Raw genomic sequence first — 26220 nt, forward strand, 5'->3', positions numbered from 1 at the left:
ACAACATGATGTTATGGGTCATCCTCAGTCACATGCTGATATTAGCTTTTACATGAGCTTTTATATTTTATGTGACTGAAAAAAACATACAAAGCCAGTCAATAAACAAAGGGGCATTAGGACAAAGCGGACGCTGAAATCTTTTCCGTAGTTGTATTCATGCTATAAGTTATTGTTCCCAACCTATTAATTGACCCACGTCGCTCTTCTGATACAGGAAAGAAATAGCTACCAGCCTAACTGCGTGTACAAGCACAAGTTTAAGGGCATATAAGTAAAGTCTACAGCTTGCGTAAACACAACAGTCATTCGAAACAAGTAGTACTAGTGAACTTTTTTAGCGACAGAGAACGTTTTCTGTTGTACATTCGGGGGTGTGCCGTAGTTCTTGCCTAGAAGGAATAGGTATGTGCCCAATTTTAGGCCACTAAGAAGTCTTAGTTTCGTTTGCGCCAAACGCAACTGTCGACCTTTATGGAATACTACGAGGAGTTACTCCTTATGTACTATCTACTAACGGGAACCGTAAAAGACTGATACGGGCAACTTGGTAGTATAGCAGGGCATGCGTCATTTCATGGATTTCAAATAAAGAAAGTGAGGAGCTGTGTCAAGCGTATATAATGAATGGAATCGCACACTCGTGCATGTTGAAGAAGTGCTACAATGCAAGCATTGTCAATACATTGCGAAGATTTTATTCGAGCTGTTATATGTTTTCTTTGCCTTACGTTCATTCCAACTCTGCTGATGATTGGTGCAAATAGAACCGTGAAGGTGCTATTATTGACCAACATAATATTTATTGAACATGTTTATATGTAAAGTAAATGCAATGTGTATTTTGATATTTTCCTTGGTTTTTTTTTGCTCAATTTACCCCAATGCGGTCTTTCAGCTTAACTAGAGAAAATGAAACATGGGCGATGACCATATCGCAACAAGAATTAGTTTTCTCTGCGTCGTAACCATTAGTTGGTACGAAATGCAAGACGCTTAGCGTAAACTGATTCTATTGAAACTTAATGTTTTTGAGAATAGGTGGTGCCAAATCTTTTTCAATCCAAAAAGTATAACCTAAACCCGTGCATAAGCCGCGAATATGTTTTGGGACGTTAAACCCCACAAATCAATCAATCAATCAAGCCGCGAATATGTATATGTTTGTGTGTTCATGTAGTCATGTGTCGGTCATTGTGTCCATTAATTGGTGTTTCTCTGCCTTTGAGTGTTCGGCGTTCGCTTCTGGCTAACTTGCGCCACAGCTGCCACACAATGCTTTGCTTTATCATCGATCATGAACATTCGTCGGAGAGATACAAATGCAGCAGCAAGCGTCAAAGTGCCTACACCGCCAATAAACGGTGCTATAACTGCAAAACACAGGTAGGCATTCTGCAAGCTTTCATATGTAAATGTACAGTTAGTATTCAACTACCTCTATAGAGACACGTTTTTTTTCGTGTTTTACTGGTTCCTATGACGGAAGGATCAACCTTTTTTTTTTTTCTCTTACACGTGGTCATTCGCTGTATGGCAGTCAAATTACGCTTCATATTATGCGCTGCACATGTTAGCTAGGCTGCTTGGCGATTCGAAATGACTTATATGTGAGTTTCTGACAATCACCACTCACACAACGGGCATTTGAGACTTCGTTACAGTAAATACAGCCAGCTTAATCTTGTTTCATTTATCAGTATTCTCCTGCAATTACCTTGGAGCCCTTCCAATGAGCCCTTTCGTGCTCGGCTGGCATGATTACACAAAAGAAACGAATGATCCGCCTGTTTCCTCCTCTTCCGCTATAATTGCAAACTGCTGAGCGAATTAATTTGCACTTTCACACCTATTGAGACAGTAGCCAAACTTCCTGTTCAACAGGCATGGTGGAATTAATCATGGCTAATCACTCAAATATTGATCTATTTATAGATAAAGTAAAGTCTAAACTTTAATAAACGTCTGCAGTTTCCTTCGGACGAGGCGGGAGGAAGAGGTAATCCACCACTGTCTGTTCCCACATTGCGCCAATGATGATGGCGGCGGATCAGGGGACGGCTCGAAGAATAATTTTTCAAGAGTGAAGCTGGTTAGCAAAGCATTCTGTATGAATCGATTGCAGAGAAGTATCAGCCCACCAGATTTGTTTTACAGCGCAGCGTATCTGCAAAATATAGTTATCAATGGGTATGTTTCAATTCTATTGGGTAAATTGGGCTGGTCACTACAGGCTCACTAAAAATTAACAGTTAGACGAATAAGTGGCGTGGCTGTGAAGCGACAGCAGCGAGCGGATGACTCGGAGTACGTACGAGAGTTTGCTGGGAAAGTCTACGACGGCTGTGAGATTATCCCGAAATGATGGAGAGGCTACGGCAGCGACGACATGCCCGTAGGCCTATGAGAGATTCCAACGCTTTGTTTCAGTGCAAGTTTCTCCCTCTAGAGTTTTACCAACCGTCTTGTGCCTTTGAATGGCTATGGCTCGACTCGAACATGTCTGCGCTGAGAATTGACAGAGAAACTACGTAGCATAACCTAGCCTAACTCTAGAAACAACCTCTAGAGTCAGGTCTGAGCGTGCATGAGCACGTTATGACCTAGAAACAACCACGAAGAAACCAGATCACCCTAAAGATGGGCCAAATTTGGCCGTGTAAAACCTATAACGGCTCGTGCGAGCTTCCCCAAGTTTTCGCGTTCGTGATTGGCTTTCGAAATAAAATAATGAGAACTAACTGACAATGATAGTGGAAAAAAGGGACGTGATTAACATAAATTGTATTGAACCACTGAAGAAACTGAAGCGGACGAAAAGATAGGTTGCCACTACAGCAGGGACTGAACCTGTGACTTTCGCATAACGCATCTGATGCTCCAGTGGCTTTATAGCTGATGATAACACAGCAGGATAAACAATAACTTCAAGTAATTAAAGTCCCCTAAATAATAACTTAGCAACTATACTCAACTAAAATTTCTGGTTCACTTTAGTCGCTTCTTAATTCTTCAATTATGCCTGTCGTATAATATATGGAGGAGAAATTCTGAAGCCCCATTTATTGTGTCGAGGTTGCTTTTTTAAAGCGATAGCGTTGAAGAGCTTGTTTCGCGGAAATTCCGGCATCAGTGTCGGCGTCGGCATCGTATGTTGTGACCGAAAAATTCATATCTTTGCCTGACCAAGAAATGGAGCATCATTGAATGACTGAAAAATAAAAAAAGATGCAAATAAGTATAAAAAATTCTGGGTGAGAATCAGGAAAGAACACGGGTCGTTTGCGCAGCTAGGGGGTGTTCGACCACACAGCACGCCTCTTGTAGATATAGATGTAGGTCTTAAACTTGTGGCCTACACCCACTATAGGGGATTGGCCAAGAAAAGGCTAGCTTAACAAATACATATACATATATATATATATATATATATATATATATATATATATATATTTTTATATATATATATACATATATATATATATATATATATATATATATATATATATATATATATATATATATATATATATATATATGAGATATAACAGACAGTAATGCCAAGGAATGTACAGGGGAAGTTATTAAAACCAATGGAATGTAAATAAGAAGAAAGAAAAGTGGATAAAAAAATTACCAACTGTGAGCTCACAGTTGGTAATTTTTTCATCCACTTTTCTTTCTTCTTATTTACATTCCATTGGTTTTAATAACTTCCCATGTACATTCCTTGGCATTACTGTCTGTTATATCTCATTAATATTGTGTTAAAACGCGGAAAAACGAGCCCTTAGGCATACACTTCTTTCCCTTATATATATATATATATATATATATATATATATATATATATATATATATATATATATATATATATATATATATATATACTAGCCGAAGATATATAACCAGAAATATTGATTTTTTGTAAATAATTCCTAAAGAAAAAGTTTGATGAATTAGTTCCTACTGAAGAAGCAGTGAATAATATTAATTATTGATATCAAGGAAACTATTTAGGGCGAAGCTCCTTGTTTAGAAAAAATTTATTTACAGCATGTACAGAACACAAAGGCTTCATACCATTCCAGTAACGGGGCACATACACTTCGGCACGTCTATATTTCACAACTAACATCACTACGTTAGTGAAGACATTTGCTCAAATATACATGGTTATGTTGGCAAACACATACACAAGAATTCAATGTGATATCACGATACAAGGGTATAACGATACAATAGATCCAAATGAAACACAATTTGTAACAAATGAAATCATATATAACAACTCAACGGGCGCTGCTTAGCACCAAGTCGGTCGAAAAATGAGTTGTATCCTTTCCTGTTCCACCTTGACAAAAGGGCACGACCAATGCCTCAGAAACTCTTGCTCCCCGAGGAAGAAAAGCTCCTCGGAGAGGAACTCGAGGATCTCTCGTCTCATTCTCCCCAGTATCGGCCACAAGGCACGCCAGCGGCAATTGGCAGCTACGGCCTCACATCGGTTTCTCCAAAGGCTGAACAGCCCCGCAACTATTAAGAGAGCGGAGAAGCGGCTACGCGGAAATCGGCCGTTGGACACGAAAGTTCGCCCACCCTGTCCCCGAAAACCAGCATTAACGGCACGCCAGAAAAAGCGGGAAACCACACATTCAAACGTCGCATGTCGATTGGTCTCTACCATGACGCAGTTGGGGCAAGTGGAAGTGCGAACCACCTGCCATCGCTGCAACCGATCTCGCGTGGGGAGCAAGCCCCAGCCCAACCTCCAGACAAAGTCTCTGAGATGCCCTGGCAACACTGCGGCAGTTATTGGTTTCCAAGCGCGGTGCAATACAGATTGACGATGCTTGGACACCAAGGGCCGTATAAGGGCGGTCGTTGTGTCCACCACTTTAGAATCGGCCACCTCTATCTCTGGGCACGTAGCTTCCAAACGTCGGTGAAATGCCAGAAGGGCTCGATACAAAAATGGTAATTCAGTTGATTGGGGGGGGGGGGGGGGACCTTCGTTTATTTGGTTATCCGGCAAGAAGACAGGTAGTGATGGCCCCAGATGGTAGCGAGCCAGTGCTTGAGCGGGCATGTCACCATTGCTTAGTATTCGCAATAGAGTGCGGAGGCACAATGTAGAAGCCGTGACGGAAACGTCGGGGAATGCAAAACTGCCTTCATATCGCGGTTGAGCTAACGCTGGACGCGATAACAATTCTGTGCCACCAGACCAAAAAAATGAACTGATGCAGCTTTGCACTTTCCTGCAGGCGTGGAGCGGTGGTTTAACAGAATGGCAAAGGTACCACAATTTTCCTAGGTACACCGTGTGAGTTAAGTATCGGCGTTCCAAGAGGGGGAATTCGAAATACCTGGCTGCTTTGATATCATTTAGAAGAGTTTGTACAACGGATGACCAGATGCTATCCTGTATACCAAATACAGTGAAAGTAACTCCGAGTATTGAAATCTCAGGAGACCACTGTAAAGGCGACGTGATGTTGATACGACCGCTGGGGTTGCCAACGAAAAAATACTGGCTTTTAGAAAAGTTTAACATTGCACCAGAAATAATACCGAAATCATGGAATGTATCAAGAGCATGCTTGAGCGACTGTACATTATGTAGATATAGAGTGATATCATCTGCATATGCAGCGACCTTTACTTGAGTGTTACCGGGGAAAGGTAAGCCACGAATCTGCGGGTGATGTTCAACGGCCCTTAAGAAGGGCTCTAATGCAAGGATAAATAACACTGGGGAAAGGGGACACTCTTGACGGACGCCACGCGTGACTCTAAATGCGTGACTCTCACGGGAATCTATGTGAAGGGTACTTTCTAAATTAGTGTACATCGCGTGGATGAGGTCAATGAACTTATCCGGGAATCCGTATGCATTTAGTATGTTGCCATGTTCTATGAAATCAAAAGCTTTCTCTTGATCTAATAAAACCAACAGTCCTTGCGCACATCGGCTAATGGTGTATTGAATGATGTCACGCGTTAACCACGTATGGGTGTGTATTTGTCGGCCCGGAACAGAACAGACCTGGTGGGGAGTGATTAACGTTGCAAGAAATGGACTGATTCGGCGCACCAAAATGTTAGCCAAGAGCTTGTAATCTACATTGAGCAGGGTAATAGGGCGTCAATCTTCTGGTCGCGTGGACATTGGGTTTTTTTGGGAACTAGTGTTATATGACCTTTGTGGAAAGAGGTTGGAAGTGCAATATCTTGGAAACACTTGCGAATGACGCGTGCCATAGTTGGACCAATGATGGGCCAGAACTGTACATAAAACTCTGCAGGGAGTCAGTCAGGCCCTGGGGCCGATCCCTTTTTCGTTGCGTCTAATGCGCCCTTGATTTCGTCATCGGATGGCGGTGATAGCAGGACGTCATTTGACATGTTGGAATCATGAGCTAAATCTTTTAGCAGAGGATGCGAAGAAACGGATCCTGGGTAACAGACATTAGCACCAGATTGAGCTATTGACTGAAAGTGTTGAGTAAAATCCTGAAAGTCGCGCGTACCCGCAGCAGCTGGGGCGGGAGAGTTCAGCGAGTGGGCAGGCGAGCCTGGTGGACAAAGCAGAGCTCTTCGTGCATACCTTCGCACCTCAGGATGCGCACACCGTGCACGTCTACAGCGCCAAGCTGCAGCCGAGAGTGAAGAAGCACGCATAATACGTTGGTACCGTTCAGCGAGCTCCTCTTGCCGTGCGCGCATTACAGTGGAAGGACTGGGATTTCGATTGGCAATGCGTATCTTCTGGATTAACAATGACGCATCTTTCGACATACGTGTGCAAAGTCCTCTGTCCGACGCACTGCAATGACGGCGCCACTGTTCATTGAGGCGATCCTAATCAGCTACATCCGCTCCAATGAGCGATGCGCGTAACGCTAGGGATAATTTCTCCGTAGCCTGAAAGTCCTGGAGGACGCGGCAATCGAGACGCCATGGTCTGTGAATTGTTGGCATCCCCGCTGGCAGGCGGAGAGAGAATATAACCAGCCGATGGTCGCTAATGTACACTGGTGGCGTTGGCAATGACATTACCCCGGTGTCGTGAACGTAGGTAATGAGACTGGGGGATGCATACACGCTATCGATTCGGCTGCTCGACGCTGCTAGACACCATGTATAGGCATAATTACTGCCATGCAAACTTTGATGATTGTCACTCATTGCCAATTGCTGCACTAGACGTTCGAGTTCTCTGGCATTCCAGTTTGGCCGGCCGCGACCCGGACCTCGAACGTCTGTCTGCTTGTGACTCTAAGACACAATTGAAATCCCCTAAAAGTACCACATGTTGGGAATTTAAAAGGAACGCGTCAAGAGATTGGATGAATGCGTTTGAGTTCACGCGTGCCGCTGGGGCATACACGGCAACAAATCTTATTCCTACCGAAAAAAAGGTGCAGTCGAACGCCAGCACGCGTCCGAAGGCACCGAAGGAAACATTATGGTCACGTAAAAGACCTCGGTTAAAAATAATGACTCCGACGCCAGTCGAACGCGTACTGGCGTACGAAAAGAAACAATCAATATTGAACGCGCACTTGAAAGCGAGTACATCAGAAAGCTTGAAAAAATTAGTTTCTTGCACGAACAGCAAATCACAATGCACTGAACGTGCAGAAGCTAATACCTCAGCCTTTTGCTGTGGATTGCGGAAACCTTGAACGTTAAAAGTAATAACCTTTAGAGTAAGAGCCATGGGGAAAATGAAAACATAGTATAGGATCACGCAAATGCAGGGGTACCTTTATCACGTGCGGGAGCCGGTGCCCCGCAAGTGGCTGAGTCATTTTTTCCGGCCAGGCGATCTACCGGAGGCTCGGCGTTTCCGGGATCGCGTCGAAGTCCGCAGGGGACTTCTGTCTCTGGTGGGACTTCTAAGTCACGAGTAGTTATCCGGTGGCGTTTGAAGTCCAGGTTCTTGAGCGAGGTTGGTACAAAGGCGTCTCCACTGTCCTGGCTCATGTCACTGTGGCTGGTGTCTTCGTCAATTTGTAGGGGTGCCCCACTCGCGGTGCTGTTGAAGTCCTCGTAGATGCAGGCGTCGTCGTCTTGAGATGTAGACTCCTCGATGACACCTGAGCTTGTTGTCGACAGAGCAGCAACGCGAGGAGCGTCAGATGCGATATTTCCATCCGAGACGCCGTCCTCACGAGGCGCTTCGTTTGACGAGGGCTTGGCCTGCGATACATCAGAAATGGTCACGGGACGCTGGGAACTTACGTTTTCAGTACCTGGAGGGATTACCAGGTCCGGAATTGTTCGGTACGCAGTGGGCGTCTGGTGCAGCGTCGCGATTGGCGCACCTTGGTCGTGGTCGGTTACCGCGGCTCGCGTTGACGAATCGTCGCACTTGTTCTTAGATGGCGTTCCTGGTTGAAGTGGAGGGAAATCCTTGGATGCCGCCTCGGAATACGATGGCCTGATGGTGCAGGCCACGGTGGCATGCGAGTCCCCACAACGGCGACACGGCAGCGAGCAGCCTTTCCCGTCGTGGCCATAAACGCCGCACCTTCCACAAAACAGAGATGTGCAGTTCATGCGGAAGTTCCCACTGTCACCACATCGACGGCACACTCGCTGGATGCCTTTATAGTCACAAGTTACTCGATGGCCCACGACCTTGAGGTAGTTGGGCACCGGTGACGAAGCCTTCATTTCCATGCGGACGTATCGCGTCCCAGTGGTCACGGTTGGCCGCGATCCCATGAGTCCTCTGGTGATGTGCAGCACCTTCCCGTAGGGAGAGAGTGCTTGTGCGAGGACTTCGCTGGGTACGCTGCACGGCAGGAATAGGACGGTCACTTGGGGTCCCAGGGGTACGATGGCGACGCGCTCGCCTCGAATGACAAGGTGCGACGCGTCTACGATTAGGGCCAGAGCGGCATCACTGTTGACGGTAACTTGGTAGTTCCGGCGTCCAAAGTGCTGAACGCAGTACACTTCTTCGATTCCTACTATTGAAGACGTCGCGTCAACGACATCTTCGGGACTAGTCCCCTCGGGGACGACTACGTCGAAGGCTAGCGCCTTCTTCGGGGCTGGCTTGCCATTACGGGCGTCCGCCAGCCCAGGGATGCCCTGAGACGCTAACGACGACAACGAGGGCGAAGCTCCTTATAGCGGCACTCCTTATGGCGTGGCTTGGGCGTCTCTCGTAGTACGTAACTACCAGTGGAACATACCTGAATTAGGTATAACATTTGACCTCCAAGGTGGTGCCGGTGAGAGATTTCTTCTGTGCGTTGTTTAACAATAAAAAATAGTGCTCAATGTACATGCCAATGGCTGCTAATGGGGAATGAGAGACAGGAGCATTCGGCTTTTAGTCAACGCGCACGCTGCGATCCCCATTAGCAGCCATTGGCATGTACATTGAGCACTATCGGACAAGAAAGGGTTGCTACATTATACTCGCTGGGTGTAACCTCCTTAGTTTTAGAAAGGTTTAGCGAGCGTTAAGCCGCAGGGCGACGAATACAATGAACTAGTATATACCATGAATGAATTCGAGGTGGTTAAAGGGGGGAAGCAGATACGAAGCGCAAGCCGTAACAAATTAAAAGCTGAATCGTCCTGTCTGTCATTTCACATTAGCAGCCACTGGCAAGTACATTGAGCACTATCTCACAGGAAAAGGATGCTACGTTATGCTCACTGGGCGCAACCTCCTTGGTATAAGAAAGGTTTAGCGAGCATTGGGCCGCAGTGCCATGAATACAGTGAACTAGTTTATACCATGAACTCAAGGTGGTTGAAGGTGGGAAGTAGACCCGAAGCGAGAGCCGTAACAAAGTGTACGTGTGCCACCTCTTGTTTAGTCCTTGGAATGTCCACTGAATGGCGGTGCTTCTATATGGGGAATATATGATAAAAAGATGCGAGATGGTGGGACTTGGAGTGTTGAATAGATGGACGAACGGACACACAGACATGCTTGGATGGACGCATGAACGGACGCAGGGGCGGATGCATGAACGAACGCAGGGACGGGCGCACGAACAGACGCATGGATGGCCACACAGAAGGACGCATGGATGGACGAATGCTTCACCCCACTCTCCATCCTTCACTCCGTGGATAAGCTGCCATTTTTTTAATAGTTTGCATTGGTTAACTGAGAACCTTTTTAAATTTAGGTTATTGAGTAAGTTTCTTTGACTTTATAGTGAAATATTGCATGGCCTCGCACACTTTCCCGTTGCTCTGCCCTAGAGTATGTGCACCTCGGAATAGTAAGTTTAACATTGTCAAAGCTAATTCAAAAATTCTTAACGAAATTTCTACTGATACTTTTCTTAAGGATGAAAACTTTGTACAAAAGATCAAAAAGTGTTCCACAGTTCCCTCTTCTCTACAAAAAGAACAGTGGGGAGGGAGTCAAGCCTGCTCTAAACAAATAAAAAATTAATGGAGGAATACGACAGCGTAACCGAGTGATTAAAACTTCCAAGTGTCGGTGATGACATGAGGACGTTTTCCTTGGTGTCATTAGATGGCTAAAATCCGGATAATTTTCAAAAGATGGTCTTGTGAATATTCTGAAAATAACTTGATAACTTCCTCTTCTTGGAAATATAGTGAAAGCGACTTGCCCGCTTTACAAACACACGTGTCCTGGATACACGCTTTGTAATAAAACACGAAAAATTGTACTAATAGTGTGGGGTAAAAGCGTACATTGCCGTTGGGCGTGAAAACATTGTATTATCATAATGACTTCCTAGTTTAAAGCTAGTCACGCACTTCAAAAGTTCAAACGCCACTTTACCTTCAAGACCACGTAGTGGGTGCATAGAAAGTTAGGAAAATTTCATGCACTAAGTGTTCGAAATACGTACTAAAGATAGGATAATGCTGTCGCGTTGAACTCTTGAAGGCGAAGCTGAAGAGTCCCCCAACTTTTTTAACACATTGATGTAGTACTTGTCTATAAAGGTAATTTTTACGACCAAAGCTGGTAAGCAAATCATTCTTTGTTATTTGATCCTAGAGAACTATCGCCGCAGTGTATTTTGTGTTATCGCTTGCTGTATCTGTGCAGTGTTTTGAAGTGTCAAAATAGTACGAGGAAGCCCACACTTCTAGATAATAAAAGCAGCCTTCAAGTATCTAATTTACTCTGCACCGCTTACCCACGTAATTTTTACAGCATCGCCTGATATTAATTTTTATTGCAGCAAATGCTCTGTCAATGAGCTATATGCAGTCCTGCTAAAAGCTTTCGCTTTTCACTTTAAAAAACGTTACTACAAATTCGTACTTTGGAAGGAACGTATATTTGCATATTAAGCAGTTCATGAACTCTGCCAGGTAGTCTGAGCTTATCAATACAGTAGTCACCAAGACGAAGAAGCCTGTTGAATTTTGTGCCAAAATGGAAGCTATATGGTTATATAAAACAAATACCGAAGATGGAAGAAAGGCAGCATTCACAGCACAGGGAGAGCACTTTCTGTGTTAACGAGAAACGGGCGCCATCGTTACCCTAACAATCAATGTCTCCGAAATTGAACACACTTTTTTTTTCTTTTTGGACTGAGTAGCTCGGGTGAACCGAGTATACTGGCAATGTACGAATGGACAAGAACGGGAAGATCTGGCAACTCAAAAAAGAAAGTGTGTACAGCAGCCAGAAAGTTCATTGAACTATTCCAAGCACTTACATATTTGTAAAAGGAAGTATACAGCGATGTTCATTATCTTTTTTTGGTATATACCGACTGTAACCAATCATTGTTCTCCATTTGATAGATGATAATCGGGCAAAAATCAATACTTGTTCTATCTACGTGAGATGTGTACTGAAAAAAAAAGAGGTGTAAGAGAGTGCGCACATTATTTGTGTAGGAAAGGTAGTAAGCTGCTATTGGCCCTTTGCGCTCTCCATTTGTACGTCAATCAAAATGTTCTTCGCGTGATCTGTTCGCCGATGCGAGTTTTCCACTCTGTTCGCAATCGTTAGATAAAAATACGAAAACAAAGGTCGTTGAAGTCGCCCTTGCGTTACTTCGAAGCGCAGTCACCAGTGTTTTGAATTCTTCTGACGCTCACATGTCGTTCGCTCTTATGCGTGGTGATTTTGACCGGTTCGTGCACTCCGCCAGACAAATATGGCAATATATTTCCTGTGTTCGCCTTTGGACGCACTTTACTTGGGGTCAGCGTCCTGTAAATGGTCTTTTGACCCGAGGACTACGGACACTGCGGATGTCTTTTACTGCTGCTCACTGTTGCCATGAGGATGACAGTGCACGAAGTGTGTGGTTGAGACTTCATTTGTCTTGTTTATTTGAAATCAAACATCAGAAAACTGTGCGGCGTTTATCGAGCATGAAGCCTTCACACTGTTTTATTGCAAGGTTTCTTTGCAAACTAACGAGGTGGTAAATAACTTGGTAGAAGGGTTGTGAGTTAAAGTGAATGCTTGAAAATGTCCAAGGAGAACGTCCCATCAGAGAAGAATGATTTCTCAATATTTTCACTTGAATACGCCCATTTCTGAATTGGTACTTATATTCCATAGTAAACAAAGATATGCCGCTATCACTCAATTATAAATTATATGGTGCAAATTTGTCAGCTCCATTTTGTGTAATGTTCCTAATGGTTCGATATTGATTACAAGTTACCTTTTGAATTGTTCTGGCGAATGATGTTTAAAACTGCGCAACTGTTAAGCATGCACAAGGTCCATGGCTGTTACCAGCTAGAAACGTCACGGCACCGTTTTGCGAACAACCTTTGTCGTCACTTTTTCTAACTAGCACGCCACTGGCGTTACGTAGCGGTGGAAGCAGTGGTAGTGCACAAGCTGCGTTTAAGTGTGGAAGTGACTAGGTTTAGTGGCACCATGTTTCAATCAAAATTGCGAGGCCTGCACACAACACGCCGCACAGTCACCGTAATAGATAGGATAGCGTTCTTTCCAGAGCCTGTTCTAGACTATTTTTGGCAAACTAATAAAAGTACACATGCGCGGTACCCACTACGCCAATACCCACTAACTTTCAGGAAGTATGGAAGCACCAAATATGCCACTGTTCATTATTCTGTCGATTACCGAGATATACGCTACACTAATATGTAACGCATGCGCAACTTATTTGTGCCATGGCTGTTGACGGTGAGGAGTGATGGCTATCTTGCACAAAGGTTTCGAAGCATTCGGTCATACCCTAATTCTGCAACTCGAATTGTGCGATGTCTGGTTGTCGTTTTACTCTTGTACGATGCTGTATTATATATCTTAGCACGGTTCCATGCCCGACATCACGCCTGCATAGCGTGTTTTGGTGAAAGAGTTTGAAGGTCCCATGCCTAACATCTTTTTCCAATAAAATGTTTGTATTTCTCGTGATCGCATAGCGGTTACTGATAACAGAACTCGAGGTGACGTACAACCACGGCACCTAAATATGCTTTTGTTGGGATCTCAATACAACTTTCACAGTGACATAATCAAGTACTGCCACCAGCGCCATGGCTGACAGCACAGAGTCTCTGCTTACTAATGGCTAGGTAGACGGCGGGTGGAAGAAAAGTATACATAACACCAGTGGTTTCTGTCGCCCAGGAAGACTCCATTGTGCGATATAGAAAAATCGCGGTTGAGAGAGCACGGAACCTCACCCACTTTAAGAGGTGCTCATGCTTGACTAAATATGATAGCCAAAAAAGTCGCTGATATTCGCGGAGATTTATCTCTAGTTTTATTTTTTATATCTTCCGTGATTGTGGGTATGAACACCGGCAGTGGCGGCGATCAACTACCCCACTGTCACTGTGATATGATAACAGCTACCACTATTAAAAAATGAGAGAAGCTGAAGTTTCTCATTCAAAACCAGATTGAGATGACGTAATCGGGGCTCGTGCACATCACTTTCTGAACGGCCAGCTTCTGTCATCAACGCATGTCTCAAGCGTACTATTAGAAAACGAACGACTGTGGGGATGACAAAGGCTATTTAAAAGTATCATTCAAAACTATGGCAGTGACCGTTTCTAAGTGCCCACCACGCTGTAGTTTTTTTTATTTTGGGGAATGAAAAAAGGGTCCACTACGCATCCATAACGCATGCATCAACATAATGCCTTGCAAATGCGTAGCTGGTACACTGCTTTCCTGCATACTGATGCATAATGACGCAGTCGATGATTCCAAACTGAAAAATACCATGATTTATGAGGCAACTACGTCTGTACTTGTATTAGTAGCTCCAAGAGGGCTTATGATTTCAGAAAATGCCACTCTTCAAGCTTTTGCTTTGCTTCTGCAGTGCTTTCCGCGCAGGCCCGGTGTTTTCTCTGTCTCTCTTTCTATTTTTGACGTCACTCGGGTGCCACATAATGATCTCACTGGAGTAATCATTTGGTTGGGAGGTAATTTGACTTTCGTACACCAAGTCAACAAATACGTACGACTACACATCCTGGGATTGTTGACAATTTTTTTTACTTTGTTTACTTTTCTCATTCTGAAAGTCTATCAAATGTCTTCTTAAGTCGTGAAAACAATAAGAAGTACTATAAAAATTTTTGTAATAACTTACGGTTAACAGTTCATATGAGAATACCGGTGGCCATGAATGTTCATGCGCCTACCAAGCCCATTACACAGTAAAAAATTGTGTTCGCTCATTAACAGTAGATAGATAGATATGTCTGGTTTAATGTCCTAAAACCACCATATGATCATGAGAGACGCCGTAGTGGAGGGCTCCGGAAATTTCAACCACCTGGGTGTCTTTAACATGCACCCAAATCTGAGCACACGCGCCTACAACATTTCCGCCTCCATCTGAAATGTAGCCGCCGCAGCCGGGATTCAATCTTCCGACCTGCGAATCAGCATCAGAGTACCTTAGCTACTAGAACACCACGGCAGGGCTCATTAACAGTGTCAGTGGCCTTAATTGCAGTATTTTAAAAGTGTTCAAAGAGGTATTTAACCTGGAACGTGAGATACTAGCTTGCGAAAAAGGTTTTTACCATAAGTGGTAACGGAAATAAATTTCCATCTAATCAGAGTGCGCCCAAAAAGGCCAGGGTGGCTCGGAAAAAGATGTGTCAGGGAGAAGAAAGGAATTGTGAATGCCTAGTGAAAATAGTGGAATAGAATAAAGCAAAAATTCGTTCTGAAAGACATGTTGGTCAAGCTGCACCGCACTACTATATCCTGTCTAGGTTGACAAACAGGAAAGATTGAAAAAATTATTTAGAGAAGAAAAAGAAGGAACTAGTGCTCAAAAGTGTCGCCGTAACCTAGTTGTCATGCAAGTGTAAGCTGAAAGGAAGAATTATCCTGGTCGTTCTGATTTGTCGTACAGCTGTAGCATACTAATGAAAACACCATAGCCGCATTTAAAGTAGCAAACCGGGAACAATTATTTACCTCGTTGCGGAGACAAGACCACTGAGCAATCAGCGACACTTTCCGAATCGTAAGTAGGTAGATGTATATATAGAACGCTTGGTGAGCTTGTTGGTAAAAGGCCTACATGAAAGTGGCTTGTCTTGTTTTTAAATTTGTGCCAATGCGCCTTGACTTCGTTACACCGAATCACTGTTGAAGGCTTCTCTCAAGATGACTAATGTAGTGTATTACACTTTTAATCATTGGCTTTTGTGACTTCACTTCTCACGTGACAATTCTGTGTGCGAGCAAGTTATAGTGGCATCTAGTCTGTGTTCGACAATCTGTTTTTCGGAAGATATCAAAACAAACCCCATCGCTTTTAGCCCTGTGAGCAATATAAATGCTTTTCTCTGGCTTATAAAATGTATACAATCTGCCTGCATTATGGCACAGTAGCTCTTTTGTGCAGCGCAGAAATTTGCGACTGGAGTATAACAAAAAACATTAAAAGCAGCAAGTTCAAAATGCCTGTGACCATCTTTCCCTTATCAACTTAGACAATTATTAACCTGTTTTTAATACATGGTCCTTAATAAAATAAGAAAGAAGGTTAACATGCCCTATAAATATACTTTATAATTACCCATATACTTAAGTTCAGTGTGGCAGTCCTTCAGTGCAACATTGAGGGTGACGAAAAGTCTCAGAATCTAGCTAATATGTAATTTTGCTCTGCTGTGTAAATGAAGGAGTTCTGGTAAGAAAACTGCCAGGCCTGTGCTGAACACACAACACATTCACAGCGTAATCTAGAAGAGCGGCATTTTAGAGCATTTTTAAACAGTCTTTCGGAACTGCTACAGGCACACTTGTAAGGTACCTCCTACACCATTAATTTTCATAAGTTTTCTGTAGTGCAAAGACATTCAGTATGACATTCTTCGTCATTCTTCGGAGAAGCGTCGTAGGTGCTATATATTTATAAAGAATTTTGCGCGATTTTTGAATGATGTAGCTAACGACGATAAAGAATTATGTCTTATGCTTTTGTAATGGGTTACAGCATTCGACAACCCACTGGTTAGACAATTCACATTGTGTGACGCCCAGTTGTTTTCTTGGTGTTCTAAAATGCTTTATTCCTTATATTAACGTGATTATTCCTCCGACATCAAGCCTGCATAAGGTCCGTTTGCAACGGAGGTATGAGCACCAACATGGTTCTGTGGTAGAAGCACACAGATTGATCAATTGAGTGATTGATATATTGTTTTATTGATTGATTGATTGTTTGATTGATGGATATGGGGGGTCTAGCTTTCCGAAACCGCTGTATGATTATGAGAGACGCCATAGTGGAGGGCTCCGGAAATTTCGGTAACCTGGTGTTTTGCAACGTGCACGCAAATGTGAGCACACCAGCGTACAGCATTTCAGCCTCTTCGAAAATGCAGCTGCCACAACCGGAACTTGATCCCGCTACATATGGGTAAGCAGCCGATGAACTGTCACGCAGGGTACTCCATGTTGAATCCCATTGTGTTCTTTGTGTTTCGTGTTTTTTTAGTTTTTTTCATTTTCCCCCACTGCCGTTGAACAACTAGATGATGCACGAAACCCTTGTAGTGCTCTCATAAAAGGTTTCTATGCGAAACTTTCATGAACCCTCACGAAGGAGATGGATGTGTGTTTGTTACAATTCTCCTTCGTACGACGATCAGTCAATGATCATTTAGCAGCCTGCTCCCAAAACTGAGGTGTAGGCCCATACTCCAGGGTGGACCCCCGAGAAATGAAGTAAAGATCATTACTCTATAACGATCTGTGAAAACATTTTTAACCATATTTTTATGTTAGGTTGTTCATATCAAGGTGCCTGTTAATTTTCAAAATATTAGTATGATTTTATTTAGTAGAACCTCTTTCCCGCTCAAAGAGAAGTGTAGTGAATAAATATATAACGTATTTTCATTAGTTTTGAATACAGTGGCGAAGACGTTTTTAGCGCTGTTTTTCAAAGTTAACCGGGCAGTGGCAGCTGCCCAAGCTAAATGCAAGCCACTGTTGTTTCTACTACAGCGTGAACACTGATATTATGCCAACATAATGTTGCTTCGCACACCCGTAGCAACCTATACTTTAGTCTGTTCGATTCGTGTCATAAATATTATTTCACCTCAGAAACAAACCTAGCAAGCGACACAAGTTCAAATTGTGCTAGGCAGTATTGATATTGGCAGGCAAGTCGATCAGTGTAATGCACGGTCTCAGCGTCATAGCTTTTCAATATACTACTTTATAGGTAATCTGACGATACAAAGGCTTGCACTCCAAACCAGCCTATGTGTGTAAAATCAAAGATTTTGGGTGATGAACAAAATGTTTTCATTTCAGACAACAAACGATTCACTTGTTAAGTTTTTAGCCCCCCAAAACCAGTTACATAAATATGAGGTGCCTTTATGCGATATTTTGATTACGTAATTGCATATGTATCTCAGTGTTGCATCCAGTTTTAAAGCGGTGCTTAGTGCTCCCTAATGCACTTATTAGTCCTCGAGGACCTCGTTTCTGGCCTTCAAATGTTCACTGCTCTCTATTGATTGCTACTGTGTTTAAGAAGTTCATCCCACTTCCGCGGCGATAACATTTCCCACATTTAAGTAGCGTAGCGATAATGTGTCCCTGAGCCATTAACTGAACGACTTGCCATTTGCTTGCAATGTCCCACCATCGTTAGGCGAATGAGTGGCTATTAGGTAAGATCTCTGAATATCGCCAAATTGAGGTAGCAACGGCAGTATCAGCCCAGTCTTGGTGATATTTTAAGTAGTGGGACTGTACGTTGGCCGGTGGGCTCTTCTATGAACAGAACAGAAGGTTTTATTGTGCTAAATGAAGAAGAATACATGTGCATGACATACAGAAAGAGGTCCCATAGTCAGAGACTGTAAGGAGACCTCTTGTACAATGTAGAATTGAGAATGATTGTGATGTACATAGCAGGGAGACAGAGCTACAGTAAAATGCAATTGAAACAAATAAAGTAAGAATACACCCTTGTAATCTCACAGAAACAATTTAAAAGCAAGAATAACGCGCTAAATTCAATGACAAGTGAACGCTATACATATATAGCATTCATTCTCATTCTGCGGGAAGTTAAAATAGCATAATTTGATTCGAAAATAGGAAGGCGTATGTTGTGTCGGTGAATCCTCCATACATTTTCAACTTGTACATGAATTTGCAAATTTCATTTCATTTCTTTCGCATGTAAGAGCATGATAAACAATGAGATGTCCAGATGCCAAACCAAGTTGTTTAGCAAGTTGGTAATTGTTACAAGCAATATCCAATAATCTATAATGAAATACCTTCGGAAATGTGCCAAAATGACATCACAAGTCAGTGTTGTACATAAAGGTTCCTCCCCCCCCCCAAAAAAAAAGACATCCAAGAAATTAGCTTCACTTGGAGTAACGTAGGAACGCCATTGTTGCATTCAGATTTGGAATAACTTGAATGGTTACTCGTTAATTTGTGAAGGAACGGCATAAGGTAAGGTCTTACTCCTGTAAACGTTTCCGACTAGTGGCTCATCAGGCATAACAAGGTAAATGGATGACCGCGTGAGGCACAAGAAAATAAACACTCGCCTGTACTCCAGTGACAAAAGTGCATCCTGGTTTTCCCTTCATGGCGCTGCACGAGGATGCAGTGAAGGGCACATCAACACCCACGGGGAACACGTGCAACAGGAACAGACTTTTTTTTGGGGGGTGAAGCTCCTTAAAGCGGCACCCGTTCGTCCCTCGTAGTCTTAGTCGTAGTTTGTAACCAGTGTTACAGTTTGACCTGCAAGGTGTTGCTGGTGGGAGTTTTTTCCTGTGCTTTGTTGAACAATAAAAAGTTAGTGGCGTGCGCGTTAACTAAAAGTCAAATGCTCCTGTCTCTCATTCTCCATTAGCATCCATTGGCATGTACATTGAGCACTATCTAACAAGAAAGGGTTGCTACGTTATACTCGCCGAGGGTAACCTCCTTAGTTTTAGACAAGTTTAGCGAGCGTTGAGCCGCTGTGCCATGAATACAATAGACTAGTATATACCATGAACTCGAGGTGGTTAAAGGTGGAAAGTAGATACGAAGCGCAAGCCGTAAGAAAGTAAAAGCCGAATTCTCCTGTCTCTTATTTCTCATTAGCAGCCATTGGCATGTACGTTGAGCACAATCTGACAGGAAAAGGTTGCTACGTTATACTAGCGGGGCGTAACCTCCTTGGTTTTAGAAAGGTTTAGCGAGCGTTGGGCCGCAGTGCCAATAATACAGTGAACTAGTATATACCATGAACTCGAGGTGTTTAAAGGTGGGAAGTAGACTCGAAGCCCAAGCCGTAAGAAAGTGTGCGTGTGCCACCTCTCGTTTAGTCCTTGGAATGTCCGCTGGATGGTGGTGCTTCTATATAGGGAATATATGATGAAAAGATGCGAGATGGTGGTACTTGGAGTGTTGAATAGATGGACGAACGGACACAGAGACAGATGCATGGATGGACGCATGAACGGACGCAGGGGTGGGTGCATGAACGAATGCAGGGACGGACGCACGCACAGACGCACGCACGGACGGGCGGATGGATGCATGGACGGTCACACAGACAGACGCATAGACGGACGGAAGCAAGAACGAATGGACGGACGAATGCTTCGCCCCACTCTACATCATTCACTCCGTGGATATGCTGCCATTTTTTTTACAGCAGATTGGTTATGCTCAAGGATTGGCCTGTGTCGCCTATACTGCAACTTATCAACATCAATGATCAATTCGCCATGATAAACCGGCACGTGCCCTCGTCGTACTGTTCATTCTGTTAATTTTTTCAGCTTTGGGGGCAATAAAGCCGATGGGACAGTAAACTAGTACACAGAGAGAATTAAAGAGAAATAATATTAACAATAAAATCAATTCTCATCGAGGCGAGATTCGTAACATCCTACCAACGTTCCGAAGTGTGCGTCCTAACCACTCATCTTTCTTTTTTGTCGTTTTTCATGGTATTTATTTAACATGACTGTTGAACTTTAAAGCAATTCAATACAGGCAGATAATTAGAGGACCATGTATTCTGCTCGCATCGTCACACAATAGCGAAAATATAGTACTGAAGAACTCACAGTCAACGCTAGAGCTGATACGTCCAGTGACGACTCTCTTCAGTTATGCTCTACAATGGCGGGGAAGGTAAACACATCGCCAATGTACTATACATTCCGACCGAGTTTTCATTCGCTCATACGCATCTATTAGCTGGGTTACCGTCTTAATAAAGGGGGTTGTCGAAAAAAAATGAATCTGAGATTTTCTTTAACATGTGATCACGCTATTAGAGCATATCAAAGCACAGTATTGTGTGGTGCTGTATATAAAAAGAGAGTGAAAAGTATATGTAGGGATAACGAGGAGGGAACTCAGGAAAAAAAGAGTGTAGAAGAGAACTAATACCGAGAAAGTAAAAAAAACTGCAAGAAATAGAAAGAAAAACAAAAAAGGAAAGAAAGAATAAGAAAAAGATTGAGATCAGAGAACGACACTAGATGAAGAGAGAAATGGAGAATAAATTAGATATGAAATAGAGAAATGAGTGAAAAAAACAAAGTAAGAAATAAAAAGACAGAGAAATAAACATACAGAAATATGTTTGTTCACTGCGAACAGGAATCTTTACTAAGTTACAACTGTGTATCCAGGACCAGCCATCGTGTTATACTGATACTGAAATACCCAATGAGTACTCGTGAAATGTGTAATCATTGTTCCTCTCGATGCGGTTTCCTGTGCAAGAGGTTTAATGATATTAGAAGCCTTGTCATAAAAAACATGGTTGAATCCGCCGTCTTACAAATGTGTAAACTCTTCACGTGTGCGCTTGCGCAAACATGAAGGCTTCTACAAAGCTTCGGTTTTCGATTGTCTGTGCGCTCGCCTCCTCGTGTCTTCATTCACTTCGTTCTCATTGCTTCGTAGGCACGGCAGCATGTGACCTCTTCTTACGATGAGTGTTACGCACACGTTCTATCCCCCCTCGCGTCATATCCCTCAACTGTACGCTCTCAAGTCCGTTTAAGAACGTCTAATAGCTTCATGTCTGCCATTCATGAGCGTTAGGCATTTGACTCACGGCCACTATGGCATAAAAGGAAAGAGGGCAACATGCCGAATGACGTGGCTGACTATGTGCAGTACTGGGCGCGGAAAGTGCCTGACAAAGCTCCGTTCGGCGTACTGTACACAACATGCAGTGGTTTGTTAACAAACCTTTTCTAGAGAAATGTTCTCGCCAAGAAACGCCTGGTGCGCGTCTGATTAAGCTCCGAACATCATTCACTTTGTGCAGAGGGTGGTTATTTTTTTTACGTCATTTTCATGACAAAAATACATCACTAAAGCCTTGATGGACCCTGGCATAAGACAATTTCATGTTAAAAACCTACACAAATATCGGTAGCTTACAATATGCATCAAGTTTAAAAATTCCTAGACCACTATAGGCAAACAGCAATTCGAATCATCATAAATTCGGTCTATCAACAATACTATAATTTGTTCGTTCTCAAAAATGCTTCCCTTATAACACGTTCATTGAGTTGCTTGCTTCGTTTTTGTATGCACATGCACAATACATGTTCGTTCAGTGGATCAATTGCTTCATTTCTGTATACGGCTGTACAATTACACTGCATATGTAAATTTTTATTGTTTTACAGTTGCAACAACTGTTACGTGGACATGTGTGCTGGATTGCCAGGACAACCTCTAGATGTTTGTTCAGCTTTTTTTGCGTGTGCAGTCAACGTAATGTTCCTTACAATGTTGGAAATCAATTCCATTCCAGTTCATTTCAACCATTCTTACGAGGCGCTTTCTTTCAATCTTCCTATTTTCACGATTGTATTGTGAAAGCATCAATATTTTTCAAATTCACGTTCAGCGTGATAGCCATACTGTTGCAATAGGAAGGCAAAGTGTGACTGAGACACCTTCTATTCTGTTGTGCCTTAAATTGAGAAAGTGAGATCACGTAGCCAGTTAGTGAGTGGTAGCACGTAGAATGCCTCATGGGCAAGCTTGCTTGCTTTGGGTTTGTTTTCCGAGTCCTGTGGTTGGTTGTTTTAAAAGGAAAACGATGAGGATGAACTGTTCCTTTCTTTCATTCAATAGAAACATCAATTTACTTTTGTAACGCAAAATACTGTGCAATGCCAGTGCCAACGCCCTACGCTTACGCTTCAAGGCATTGTCGCGAGGCATGCTGGACATGGAACGGAAGTGATTGAAGAATCAAATACGACGCTTCCAAAACTTATTTATTCATGCCCTGAGGAAGGCGCTCCTATACTGTCGAGACAATGCGTTCATACGAGTACGGCACAAAATGGTTACGATGCAACGAAAAGCGGAGAATTTCCGACCGGAGAGAGCGCAGACCAATGGTGGCGGTGCGCATTTTTGCACCAAAAGTTTTTATTCGCTCTCTTTTCACCCATACTTGCACATTCACTACCAAAATATGAGTATTAACGTTCATAATAGCAATGTGCTTAGTAGCTACACTGAAATAAAAATTTAGTAATGTGCTTAAAAGAAGAAAACGTACGCACGTATTTTTCGAAATATTAGGTATATGACAGATCGGAGCGCTTTTTCTGGAGATACAACAGTAGGCCAGAAAAACGTCGTTCGCCAGACTTTATTTTTATATCTTCTGGCATATAATTAGGTGCCTCACTGCTGATATATTTTATAAACGCCACAACATTGAAGCTACGAAGACTTGCTGCCAGAAACGCGGAGTTGAAAAGTTTTGACGATAGCGGCAGAGCGGCTCCTAACTCTCAAAAGATGCCACCTTAAATATCTCCATAATTGAGAGCTAGAAGCCTTCCTCGCATGTGTTAATTTTTTATTTCAATTTAAGCCACCCTGAGACTTCCAATCCACTTTACTGTTGCTCCTCTGTATTCCTATCTTCTTCCCCATATTTCAGTCTTCCACGGTTATTTTGCTTTCATTGCATGGGTGGTACAGCGCGTTCAAAGTGAAACTTCACCTTCCTTCTTCTTTCCCGCGGGTTACTCAATCTGGCGCACACTTGTGAAGTGAAGATGGCTTGGCCCGGCCCTCTTGAAAATGCGTCTGCTAATGGCATAAATGATCATTTCTTATGTTGTTTTTATTGTACTAGTAAGAAAACTCTTAACTTGTGCGCTGAGCTGAAAGTCAAGTCAGGCTAACCAAATTACTTTTCTTATTGCGCTCAACCATTCTGCGCAGTGATTTAATTCTGTTCAAAACGTGTTGTTCTAAAGCTGTGTCTTACGAATAGAGGACTATGTTTTGAGAAAAAAAAGAGTACCCGGTTAAAAATATCAACCGACGTACAGCGAGTGTACCTCGGTGATGTGTAAATCACAGTGTACCCCAACCAGATATTGGTGGTTACGCGTACTCTCTCTCTCTCTTTCTCTCTCTCTCTCTATATATATATATATATATATATATATATATATATATATATATTGTTACGTAGAATCCAAATGGTGTACGAATAACTGTTTATTGGGGCGATCTTGTGCCCGAAAAGTAAAGGAAAATGTAGCGGCGTCTCTAACAGGCGATCAGCAAAAAGGGATAAGTCTCCGAGAAAACCCTCGAGCGGTGCACCACTTCTTTTTCGTCAAAATCCCGTGCTGAGGAGGCGCGCGCCGTCACGGCCTTTTCTTGTTTGATAATCAAGCCGCTGATCTCTTGGGGGGCGCACGAACTAGCGCGCGTAGTTTGAATACTGCGTTTGCCTTGCGTCATTATCCCTCCTCCAAAACGCATCGTCCCGATGCGTAAAAGCAGTGTTGCTGAGATGGTCTGAATGCGTGGTTTCCATTGGAGAAATAGGTATTCCTCATAATCGGGTGTGTATAGTTCGATGTTCATTGCCTGTCATAGTATGGCTTCATTCTGACTACATGCACGATTTCTGTGCTCCTTCGGCATGTTGATGAGCTGACTTGTCCTTCCGGTGACACCTTGTAGTTCAAGGAGCTGACGCGACGAAGGACTCGGTAAGGGCCGAAATAGCGGCGCATGAGCTTTTCGGAAAGGCCAGGCGTCCGCACGGGAGTCCAAATCCAAACTAGGTCGCCTGGTGCGTAGTCGACTCCTCTCCGACGAAGGTTGTAACGGTTTGCATCCACGCGTTGTTGTTGTTTTATGTGATGTCGCGCCAACTGCCGTGCTTCTTCGGCTCGCTGAATGAATTCCCTGATGTCAGGCTTGTGCTCTGTATTGTCGCCTACAGGCAGCATTGCATCTAATGGTGTGGTAACTACTCGACCATAGACTAGCTGGAATGGCGTCACTTTAGTAGTCTCCTGCACAGCAGTATTGTAAGCGAAAGTGGCGTACGGTAGTATTGTCACACCTGTTCCGTTAATGAGGGACTGCGATCGCCGGGCTAATTCCAAGGGTCGAAGTATCGGCCCCCCCGAACCGCACCACGAAAGCGTGGACAATTTAGAAGTGGTCCTTTTTGGCGCGCCAGCGGACGCCGGCTGTGGTCCAAAGAACAAGTCAGAGCCGAGAGTTGATAAACAAACAAAATTATATTCTCATTAACGGCAGATCAAAACAATACACACGTATGCACACTCCACAATAGTTACATACAATACGTCACCAATCAAACAACGTACTACACAGTACAATCAGGCACACTCAAAACAACGGACATAGACAACGAACGATACGCTCTACAATGCAGTCGCATGCATTGAACAACCAAGACACTTAAAGACTAAAGAGATAGAAACCTATCCAGTCCAAAGTTCTTGGAACAAAAGTCTGGATGATACTCTTCCGAGAATCACTCACTCAAAGTCCAGCGTTGTTGTCGTTCCGCGCCCTCGAAGCTTCTCTTCCAGGAAACCTCGCGCCTTCAATTGGCCACTCTCCAAGCTTCAAACTTCTTCGCCCGAACACGTCGGCTTCACACACGCAGCTGTCGCCACGCGTCTTCGCTCGATAGCGGTAAACACACGCTCTTGCCTGTAGCTCGAGCCTTCACCCCTCAGGTGGAAATCCTTTTCATCTCCTGCTTCGTCCCTACGGACAACCTTCGCCGACTACACGGCGGTATACCCTACGCGCTCTTGCGCTAACTTCCGTCTCCTCCTGCTTTCTCGTCTCGGCCGCTCGATTAAATACCTTCCGCGCCACCTTCCAGAAATTTCTCGTCATTTCGTCGGCGCGATACGCAGCGAAGGCTGGGGAGAGGCGAGACGGTTTGTCTGCCCTCCGCGTCGGATGACTCAGCTCGGCGTGGCCACGCCTCCTTCGTTCTAGAAATATCGCGGGCTTGCTGGGCCGCCGATGTGGGGTGAGGAGGTTCTTCTGCGAAGCCCTGCTTCTGCGAGGAGAGGCGTCGCGCGCCCGGGGAGCCCTGGATGTTTGTTTTTTTCTTTTTTTTCTTTTTGACCTCGCGACGTTTTTTCCGCCCGTTGTCGCAAGAATTTGGCGGCGCGCTCATTTTTAGCGCTCGTTCTGTGACACTGCCCCCCACTTTAAGAATATTATCTCATAATATTCAAAACCCCACAGACGAGCGCGAACAGTCACCACACACTCTCACAGACTGTAACACCATCCGTCGCTCATGACACTTCACATTCACAATATATCACTCAATACGATTGGACATTGTAATTCAATTACACAACACGTGAAAACACAACCACAAGCACATGAGTCCAACACTCCACCACACATGCCCAATA

The sequence above is a fragment of the Rhipicephalus microplus genome, chromosome 5 (genome assembly GCF_043290135.1).
Source record: "Rhipicephalus microplus isolate Deutch F79 chromosome 5, USDA_Rmic, whole genome shotgun sequence".
Lineage (NCBI taxonomy): Eukaryota > Metazoa > Arthropoda > Arachnida > Ixodida > Ixodidae > Rhipicephalus > Rhipicephalus microplus.